Below are 11,574 nucleotides of genomic sequence, written 5' to 3'. Positions count from 1 at the left end.
GAGTTCCCGGGATAATGCTTTTACTACCTCCTCTTGCTTGCTGCCGGCGCACTCATGACTTCGATTTAAAAACCACAAGGAAAAGACGACCCCTTGGGACACACTTTTTGTTGTTTTGTTTTTTGAGACAGGGTCTATCTAACTACGCAGCCCTGGCTGTTCTAGAACTCAACTATGTACATCAGGCTGGCCTCGAACTCACAAGATCCTCCTGCTTCTGCCCCCAGCTCTAGGACACAGTTTTGAGGGCTATAGATGACTAAAATGTTGTTGAAAGTTTTGAAGTTGTAGACAGAAGGAGCTACCCTCAACCCATTAATTAGTTGCATTTCGTCAAAGGAAGACTTAAAATTCTCTGACTACTACTATCCACAGCATTCAATGAGGATTAAGAATAATCCCAGCACTCGGGAGGCAGAGGCTGGTGGATCCCTGTGAGTTCGAGGCCAGCCTGGTCTACAAAAGCTAGTTCCAGGATAGGCTTGATAGCTACAGCGAAACCCTGTCTCGAAAAACAAAACAAAAAGAATATATATAAGTAAAGGGAATAAAATTGAAAGTTCTAAGATAAATCAATAATCCTTCACACTACAAGACAGTAGTAAAAGGATCTTTTCTATAGTTAGTAATGAAGTGATTAGAGATGTCCCAGCCATCAAAGAGCACTTGGTTGTTCTTCCAGAGAACTCTGGTTTGAGTCCCAGCACTCACATACTCATTCACAACTACCTGTAATTCCAATCCCAGAGAATCCAATGCCTTTTTCTGGCTTCGGTCAGCACCAAGCCAGGCCTGCACATATGGCATAGACATACACGCAGACAAAAATACCCATACACATTAAACATTTAAAAATTAATAATATAATTAGTAATGAGACTACTGAACATTCAGATGCAAAAGAAAGAATTTGAAATCCCTATCTCACTGCAAATGCAAAATTAAAATGTCTCAAATGCGTGTATATATAAGACTGTCTTAGTTAGGGTTTCTATTGCTGCAATGAAATGCTATGACCAAAAATCAAGCTGGGGAGTAAAGGGTTTATTTGGCGTACACTTCCACATTGTATTCCATCAGTGAAGGAAGTCAGCACAGGAACTCAGATGGGGAGGAACCTTGAGGCAGGAAGTGATGCAGAGGCCAGGGAGAGGTGCTGCTTACTGGCTAGCTCTCCAAGGCTTGCTCATTGCAGGGGTGGCCCCACCCACAATGGACTGGGCTCTTCTACATCAATCACTAATTCAGAAAATGTCCTATGAGCTTGTCTGCAACCTGATCTTATGGAGGCATTTTCTTTTTTTGTTTTTAATTTTTTTTTTTTTTTTTTTTTTTTTGAGGCAGGGTTTCACTGTGTAGTCCTGGCTGTTCTGGAACTTGCTCTGTAGGCCAGGCTGGCCTCAAGAGGATCACAGAGATCCTCTTGCCTCTGCCTCCCGAGTGATGGGATTACAGGCATGCACCACCACTGCCAAACTGGAGGCATTTTCTTAATTGATGACCCCTCCTCTCTGATAACTTTAGCTCCTGTAAAGTTGACATAAAGCTATTCAGCACGGGCTGGAGAGATGGCTCAGCGGTTAAGAGCATTGCCTGCTCTTCCAAAGGTCCTGAGTTCAATTCCCAGCAACCACATGGTGGCTCACACCATCTGTAATAAAATCTGGCGCCCTCTTCTGGCCTTCAGGCATACACGCAGACAGAATATTGTATACGTAATAATTAAATAAATATTTAAAAAAAAAAAAAAGCTATTCAGCACAAAGACCTAAAAGTAAAGCTCTTAGGAGAGAATATAAACAAATCTTTATGACTTATATTTGTTGATTTTGCTTTTGGAGGCAGGGTGTTTATATTTGGCCCAGGCTGTCCTGGAACTCAGTTCTCACAGTGTCGGCCTCCCAAGTACTAGAATTTCAAGTTTACACGACCCCACCCAGCTTGGATTAGATCAATGATGGATTTTCAGATATGACACCAAAAGCAAAAATAACCAAAGGAAAATTGAAAATCTGGAGTTCATCAAAAGTTTAACTTTTGCCGGGCGGTGGTGGCGCACGCCTTTAATCCCAGCACTTGGGAGGCAGAGGCAGGCGGATCTCTGTGAGTTCGAGACCAGCCTGGTCTACAAGAGCTAGTTCCAGGACAGGCTCCAAAACCACAGAGAAACCCTGTCTCGAAAAAACCAAAAAAAAAAAAAAAAAAAAAAAAAAGTTTAACTTTTGCTGTTCAAAAGACAGTAAAAAAAAATGAAATATTTGAAAATAATACATTTGCCAAAGACCTAAAATCAAATGTATAGAGAAATCTGTTACAACTCAGCAATAAAAAGACAATCCAATTTAAAAATGGCCAATAGGGCACATATACTACAATTGGAAAGATAACAGCAAAGATTACCATAGCCCCTGTGCAAGGCTGACACAAAAATCCATGAAGCAGTACATAGTCTTTATGCTGAGGTCATCCCCACGCTGTAGGCCTCCATCAAGAACATCAAGTGATAGGTCACCCTGACTTGTCCACTTCAGAGAGCTTTGTCTTTGACTTGCTTTGATGGTGGGTGTTTTACCAGCAACCCGCCCCCCCCCCCCCCGCCCTAAGAAACAGTGTCTGATATGCTAATGATGACAATAAAGCAGACTCTGATTTTCTTTGTGGAAACTGTCCAGAGCCAGGCAGTGGTGGCACATGCCTTTAATCCCAGCACTCGATTTTGAGGCCAGCCTGGTCTACAGAGCAAGTTCCAGGACAGGCTCCAAAGCTACACAGAGAAATCCCGCCCTGAAAAACCAAATAAATAAATGAAAATAAAAATTGTCCTGTGGGACATTGTTTTCTCCATCAAAATGCATAAATGGCTATGAAAAGATGCTCAACATCACCTGTCACCACTGTCAAAAGGACAAGCGGCTCGGTGAGCAAGCCTTAGTCTGTATTAGTACCAGCCTGTGCTGTTTAAGGAGAACTTGTCTGGGGGAAAACCAGCAGTAACAACATGTATGTGCACAGGTCTGGGTTTGATCTCAAACACCGCAAAAAAAATTTAAAGAAAATTACAAACGGGGCTGGAGAGATGGCTCAGTGGTTAAGAGCATTGCCTGCTCTTCTAAAGGTCCTGAGTTCAATTCCAGACAACCACGTGGTGGCTCACAACCATCTGTAATGAGGTCTGGTGCCCTCTTCTGGCCTGCAGACATATGCACAGACAAAATATTGTATGTATAAATAAATAAATAAATAAATAAGTAAATAAATAGAAAATTACAAAGAGATACCACTTTACACCCACGGAGATGGCTAACTGTATGAAAGATGATAACCAGTAGTGCCAAGCCTATGCAGAAATTGAAACACACATACACGGGTGGTAGTAATCGCCTTAAACTGTAAAACGTAACCATATGACCTAGCAATTCTTCTCCCACATACTCGAGAGATGCAAACATACAGCCACACAAAACCAAATGCACAAAGGTTCACACAACTTTATTCATAACAGTTGAATGTCAAGTAATAAATGGATGATAAAAAAAAACAAATCTTAGGTAGATGAGAGATGGCTCAGTAGTTAAGAGCACTGGGGCTCTTCCAGTAGACCCAGGTTTGATCGCCAGCACCTACATGGGAGATAACAACCATGTAACTCCAGTCCCAAAAGATCCACTATCTTCTGGCCTCTACAAGCATTATACACAGAGTGAACACACACATGCAGACAAAACACACACATAAAATAATATATATACATGTTTAGTAAGATAGCTTATTGGGTAAAGATGCTTGTTACCAACTCAGAGGATGTAAGTTTGATCTCTAGGTCCGACGTGGTAAAAGGAGAAAAACAATTTCCTCAAGTTATCTGTAGACAACAGGAACATTCCTTTACATTGTGTGAAGATGTCACTGTGATTGGTTCAATAAAAAGATCAATGGCCATTAGCTAGGCAGAAAGAGGTCAGACAGGTCTTGTGGAGAGGAAAGGCAGAGTCTTTGGCAAGGCGCAAAGGAAACAAGATAGGCAAATGGAGATGAGGTAACAAGCATATGGAAGAATGTAGCTTAAAAAATATTAGAGTTTTTTTTTTTTTTTTTTTTTTTTTTTTTGGTTTTCAGCAAGCCAAGCTTTCATAATTAATAATAAGTCTCAGTGTCCTTTATCATGAGCTGGAGGCCGAAAAAAAAGTCTGTCTACAGTTGTCTTCTGAACTCCACATATACATGTGCATACACACAAATAAAATATAATTAAAAAAAATATGATGGAACATTATTGGGGTTATAAAAAATGAAGTGCTGATACATGCCACAATATGGATGAACTTTGACTCACTATGCAGAGTGAAAGAAGGCAACTCCCAAACATGATTCAATTATATGACATGCTCAGATAGGCAAATCAATGACCACAGATTACTGAGACTGCACCAACCTCTCACCAGGGCCAGAGACTATGGAGCAAGTAGAGAGCAACACAGTCTCACTATGTAACCCATGCAAATACAGGTTCAGGGGGTAGCTGGATAATTCAACCGGACTTGCAAGTGTAACAACTTAAGTTTGATCCCTGGGATGGGCAGGGTAGAAAAGAGAACTGACTCCTGCATGTTTGCTCCGGCTTCCATACACAGGCCATGCTCCTTGCATGCCCACACACTTATAAATAAATGTAATTTAAAATTTCTTGGGGGCTGGGGAGATGGATCAGAGGTTAAAAGTACTGATCTTCCTGAGTTCAAGTCCCAGCAACCACATGGTGGCTCACACCATCTGTAATAAAATCTGGTGCCCTCTTCTGGCCTACAGGCATACATGCAGACAGAACAGTGTATATAAAATAAATCTTTTTTTAAAAAAACATAAAATTTCTTAAAATAATGTAAGACAGATTCAGTGGAAAGGGAGAGGGGTATAGGGAAGAGGAGACAAGAAAGAAAATGAGGTAGATGAATATGCTTAAAGTACATTAAAACATATACAGAAATGTTCCAATGAAGCCTATTTGCACAATTAATGTATGATGTTTTATAAATCTAAAAGATTGTTTATTCAACAGGGGTTTTTTTGCTTTCATTTTGTTTTGTTCCATTTTGAGACAGACTCTCACTATGTAGACCTGGCTAGCCTGGAATTTACAATGTAGACGAATGCATATGCAGAGATCTACCTGCCTCTTCCTCCTGACTACTGACTGGGATTTAAGTGACCTTTTACCATGCCCGGCTACTTGTTTGTGTTTTGGAACATGTTCTCATTATATAGCCTTTAGTTGACTTCAGATTCATGATAGAGATAAGCTATTCTCAAACTTGTAGAAATCATCCTGCCTTCCTCCACCTCTAAAGTGCTAGAATTACGTGTGCTCTACAATGTCCAGAAAAACAAATCCATTAATAATAGCTATACTACAGACTGAGGGGTGTTTACTGGTGAGCACTGACCACTAAACAGGCAGGCTTGGAAAAGACTAAAGCTTTGTTTGCAACTATGTAAAAAGAATGTATCTGCAGCTGCTGTATTTTTAACTTTGGAGTTGCAAGTAATCCCAAAGTCCTCATTTATGCCCTTGGTTAGCTCTGCTGTAAAAGCACAAAAGAGGGGTCTCCCTCCGTCTGTGGGGTCTCCTCCCAACATCCCATTTTTTATCCCACCTGCCTCAAGCTCAGACCCAATCTTTTGTGTTTTTTCAGAAATAGCCACCATACTAAGTAAAAATGGCTGCATTTCTTCACAAAGAATATTCAAATGATGTCATTCAGTATTGAAACAACAAAATTAATATTAGAGTTTCTTGCTGGCATTTTAATAAATTACCATGAACCGTGACTGGAATCTGAAGTCTGTAATGCTTGCTATTTTAGGGAAGAACTAAATTGGTAGGGAAAGCAACAGGAACTGGTAGAAGGAAACAAGTTTATTAAAAAGCCAGCACTGAGCCGGGCGGTGGTGGCGCACGCCTTTAATCCCAGCACTCAGGAGGCAGAGGCAGGCGGATCTCTGTGAGTTCGAGACCAGCCTGGTCTACAAGAGCTAGTTCCAGGACAGGCTCCAAAACCGCAGAGAAACCCTGTCTCGAAAAACAAAAACAAAAAAAAAAACAAAACAAAACAAACAAAAAAAAAAAGCCAGCACTGGCAGTCAGGTGGTGGTGGCACACAACTTTAATCTCAGCATCTGAGAGGCAGATGCAGGCAGATCTTTGAGAGTTTAGGGCCAGACTGGTCTACAAAGCGAGTTCCAGGACAGCCAAAGCCATTACATAGAGAAACCCTGTCTCGAAAAACAAAAAAACAAAACAAAACAAAACAAAAAAAGCCACCTCTGAGGCAGGCAGTGGTGGAACACACCTTTAACCATTTAATTCCAGCATTTAGGAGGCAGAGGTAGGCAGATCTCTGAGTTCGAGGACAACCTACTCTATAGAGTGAATCCCAGGACAGCCAGAGCTATTACAGAAGGAAACAATCTCAGAAAGAAAAACAACAACAACAACAATTGGGAGGCACAGGCAGGCGGATCTCTGTGAGTTTGAAGCCAGCCTGGTCTATAAGAGCTAGTTCCAGGACAGGCTCCAAAGCTACAGAGAAACCCTGTCTCGAAAACCCCCTCCAAAAAAAATTAAAACTGTGTAGCTCTGGCTGTCCTAGAACTTGCTCTGTAAGTTAAAGGAGTGTGCCACCACTGCCTGGTTTACATAACATTTTCTTTTCTTTCTTTTTTTTCTCTTCAAGACAGGGTTTCTCTGTATGTTGGACACTTAAGGAGAAGCTCCACGAGACCACTCTCACACCACAGTTGATGTAAAAGCAAGAGGATTTAATTAATTCCGTCGCGACAGGGTCTTTCAGCATTCAGGAAGCCAAAAGACCCCAAATAGCTGGTACTGGCTACTTTTAAAGTAAAAAGCCACATAAACAAGGGGGGAGTCTGGGGGTTGTTTTTCCAACTATTAGGATTGGCTGATTCAAAGGGCTACTAGCAATGATTGGTCTGAGCCAGGGCTGGAGGACAGTTGCCAGATCAGGTGAGGTAAGAGGAAACATTTGAGGGTTAGTTCGACCCCTTCCCAGGGACCAAGTCAAAACATCAGGAACTGAGTCAACACCTGAGGGTTATCTTGCCCCTATTTCAATAACTGAGTTCTATCTGGAGAACACTCACAAGGACACAGAGAGATGGAAAATCCCCAACATTTCGGTACGTGCATGTACGTCCTGAAACTCATTCTTTTTTTGTTTTTTGGTTTTTCGAGACAGGGTTTCTCTGTGGTTTTGGAGCCTGTCCTGGAACTAGCTCTTGTAGACCAGGCTGGTCTCGAACTCACAGAGATCCGCCTGCCTCTGCCTCCCGAGTGCTGGGATTAAAGGCGTGCGCCACCACCGCCCGGCCTGAAACTCATTCTGTAGACCAGGTTGGCCTCCAACTCAGAGATCTGCCTGTCTCTGCCTCCCAAGTACTAGGATTAATGGCTTGTGTCAACACGACCCAGCTATAATATTTTCTTAAAACTCAAAATTTTACTCTGTATACTGTTCTAGCTTCAAGGCACAAAATTTGACATGTTGCAGCCAGTTTCATTGTTTAATATTCACTGTAATCTCTTCTCTGACTCACCAATTATTTAGAAATCTATTCTGACATTTTAAAACATGAAGGAATTTCCTATGAATTTATTACTAATGTCTAGCTTAATTTCACTATGATCAAACAACATACTCTATAGATTTAAAATTCATTGAAATTTGCTCAAGTCCTAGTGTATGGCCAATTTTGGTTAGTGGTATATGTGTACTTTTGAAAATGTACATTCTTTATGTGCGTGATATGTATGTTGCATTGTGTGCTCATGTTCAAGTTTATAGATGTGAAGCCATAAGTAGATGTTGTGTATTTCCCTCCGTGGCTGTTTGGTTTCATTCCCGATGATGAGGACGTAAAGTTTGTACATAATTCCAGGTTATAGTCGATTACTTCAGGGAAGTCAGAGCAATAGGCGCTGGAGACAGCTGGTCCTGTCGCATCACATCCACATCCAGGACAGAGAGAAGACGCTGCTGAGCTAGTCCAGCAATTATAGTCCAGAGAGAGACTACTGCTGCAGAGGACCTGAGTTCAATTCCCAGCACCCACATGGAAGCTTCATATTCTGAAATTCCAGTTCCAGGGGATCTGATGCCCTCTTCTGGACTCGAAAGGTGCCAGTCCTTAAAGATGCATATATCCCAACATAGAATCGCACATGTACACATAATTTTAAAAGCCATCTTTTTTTTTTTTTAATGCAGGGAGAAGACAGGCAGTCGTGTCACATACATTTAATCCCAGCCATTCAGGAGGCAGAGGCGGGTGGATCTCTGTGAGTTTGAGGCCAGCCTGGTCCACAGAGTGAGTTCCAGGACAGCCATTGCTACACAAAGAAATCCTGTCTTGAAAAGCCAAAAAACCAAAACAAACAACCAAAAAGAAAGAAAAAAGAAAGAAAGAAAAAAAAAACAAAGAGGAGCCAGTGAGATGGCTCTGTGGGTAAAGGTACTTCTTGTCACCAAGTCTGACAACCTGAGTTTGATTCCCAGGACCCACATAGTGAAAACAGAGAACCAACTTCAGTAAGTGGTCTTCTATCCTCCACAGGAATACTGTGGTTCTCATGGTAACGTACATGCACAGACACACACACACACACAACGCATGCACATACACACATATACATTTGTAGTCTTCAAAAAGAAAAATCTTTTAAAATAAATCTGGGAGGGGAGTGTTTCATGCATATGTCTGGAGGCTGGAGGTCCAAGCAGAACAGCACAGCTCTTGCAAGGCTTCTCTTGGATAGGTTATCATCTTGGCTGGACCATTTGTGCACTTCTGTGAGGTTTCTAGCCCTCTCCTTAGAAAGTTACCAGGATCCAATCTTGGAGGTTCTCCGTTCTAATCTAACCACTTCCCAAAATAGAATGGCTGGGATTACATCTGTACTTTCTTATCTTTCCTTTTCTCTTTTTCTCTTCTGCCCCCCCCCCAACAGGGTTTTTCTGGCTGTTCTGGAACTCCCTCTGTAGACCAGGCTGGCCTTGAACTCACAGGGATCCACTTGCCTCTGTGTCTCAAGTGCTATGATTAAAGATGCCTGCCACAGCTGTGCCCAGTACATCTATCCACATCCCACCAGCACAAAACCCTGGGGATTAGTCTACTCCATGACAAGTGGACAACTGTATTTGAACTGCAACACTAGGTTGTTTTTCTTCTCTGAGATTTTTTGTTTTGTTTTTGATTTTTTTGTTTGTTTTTTGAGACAAGGTTTCTCTGTGTAATTGCTCTGGCTGTCCTGGAACTCATTTTGTTGACGAGGCTGGCCTCGAATTCACTGAGATCTGCCTTTCTCTGCCTCCCAAATTCTGGGATTAAAGGTGTGTGCCAACATCACCCGACTCTTCTCTGAGATCTTTTTCCTGCTAAATCCTCATTGCCTTAATAACTCAGATGCATTTAAAAAAATACATTCCATATTTTTATCTCCACTTTTTCTAGTTTCTCAGAACAGAGTAAGTTCAAAACCATGACATAGCCTCCTACTTCCCTAAGTAGAACTTCCCCTCCTAGACAAAACAGCATATATTGTCTCATCACTTGGAAGGTTGAGGCAGGATTGGTACTTTGAAGTCAGTCTGGAATAGAGTGAATTGTTGTTCATCCTGGATGCAAACCGTTCCTCAAAATTAAATATTGCCTAGACTGACCTTGACCTCACTACATAGCCAAGGCTGGCCTTGAACTCCTTGATCCTCTTGCCCTGCGCTGTAGGTAATGGGATCCCAGATATTCATCAAGGACAGCACCTAACATAAAATCTTCATAAAAGTGAAAGGACCTCTATTGCTGGTGAGGCTGTAGCTCAACATTAGACCATGGGAATCTGTGGCTTTTATCTCCAGCAGAAAGGAGGGAGGGACAGAGAGATGGAGAGACGGAATGAACATGGTTGAGTGCTGCTATTGCTCCCTCATTGCAAAAATGATGATTATCCATTCAACCTACACTGACTGGGCCTGGCGCACAACCGTGGTGGGGTAGCCAAAGAGGATAAGCAGGATGCTTGTGAGTTCAAGGTGAACTTAGGTCACATGGTAAGAACCTGTGTCTGATGTGGGATTCCCCTCTGTAAGCTGTGAAAATGTTTTATTGCCATTGGTTAATAAAGGAGCTGCTTCAGCCTATGGCAGGGCAGAACAGAACTAGTGGGAAAACTGAGTGCAAGGATTAGACGGTGGAGTCGAGGAGATGCCCTGCAGCTGCTGAAGGAGAAAGGTGCTGCTGGAACCTTACCTACCGGTAGACCACAACCTCATGGTAATACACAGATTAATAAGGTACTACCGGGAGTTTTCAGAACATTACTGTATTTGGCCAATATCTAAATCCATATCTGAGACAGTTCTGAAGGACAGCATTGTGGGAATTATGGAAGTGGCAGATACAAATGCTTACTTGTAAGGAAAAGAATTTTACTTCCAAGCCGGGCAGTGGCGCCTTTAATCCTAGCACTCGGGAGGCAGAGGCAGGCGGATCTCTGTGAGTTCGAGACCAGCCTGGTCTACAAGAGCTAGTTCCAGGACAGGCTCCAAAACCACAGAGAAACCCTGTCTCGAAAAAAAAAAAAAGAATTTTACTTCCTGAAGGCATTCCTTTATTTAAACAGTAAAAGAATTCTTTAATCCCAGCACTCGGGAGGCAGAGGCAGGCGGATCTCTGTGAGTTCGAGGCCAGCCTGGTCTACAAAGGGAGTTCCAGGACAGGCTCCAAAGCTACAGAGAAACCCTGTCTCAAAAAACCAAAAAAAAACAAAAATAGTAAAAGAATTACCTAATCAGATCTTATGATGACTAACACCACATAGTTCTTTGGACACAGGTAAGCATAAACTGCAGGTAGACATCTCCAGGAAATGACACATATTAGGGACACGAGACACAAAAATAGAAGGAGCTAGAACTAGAAAGAGACATAGTTCTTCTAGCTCATACATCTCCCTACAGCCTTCGTCTCCCAAATGAAGCGATTTTGGTGTTACTTTCTGCCCCATTATATTGTTAGACCCTTTCTCTCCTCTCCCTTTGGTTTCTCTTATCTTCCTAAATATGATGAATTTTACTGTTCTAATCAACTCTGCTCTTGTCTGCACCCCAGGTTTCCCTTAGAATCCCTTTTCATTTTCTACAGGTCAGTCTTTTCAGAACTGTGCTATTGAAATCCAGTCACAGAGTCACAGGGTCACACAGATATCTAAGTATCTAATCTTAGCACTCTGAGGCCAAGGCTGGAAGACCAAGATTCAAGGCCAACCTGAGTTAGATATAGAGACCCTGTTTCAAAAAACCAAAAGAGGGCTGTGGCTATTAGTATTTGGCTGCAATGCACTAAGTCTTGGGTTCCATCCCCAGCAACAATATGTAATCTCAATACTGTCAACATAAAGGTAGGTGGATCTATGAGAATTCAGGTCACCACAGCCTACAAATTTCCAGGACTACAAGAGAGACCTTGTCTTAAACAAACAAGCAAACATTCAAGGTC

General features: G+C 42.0%; 1 non-coding gene across 1 annotated transcript; it reads left to right on the top strand.

Moving 5' to 3' along the window:
- Nucleotides 1-2,348: 2,348 nt before the first annotated feature.
- On the top strand, nucleotides 2,349-2,453 carry LOC130867152 (U6 spliceosomal RNA). Its single transcript, XR_009056419.1, has one exon. It is a non-coding gene; the product is annotated as a U6 spliceosomal RNA (small nuclear RNA).
- The last annotated feature ends 9,121 nt before the right edge of the window (nucleotides 2,454-11,574 follow it).

Source organism: Chionomys nivalis, chromosome 26 (assembly GCF_950005125.1).
Source record: "Chionomys nivalis chromosome 26, mChiNiv1.1, whole genome shotgun sequence".
Classification (NCBI taxonomy): domain Eukaryota; kingdom Metazoa; phylum Chordata; class Mammalia; order Rodentia; family Cricetidae; genus Chionomys; species Chionomys nivalis.
This window is presented reverse-complemented; position numbering and strand designations above follow the sequence as displayed.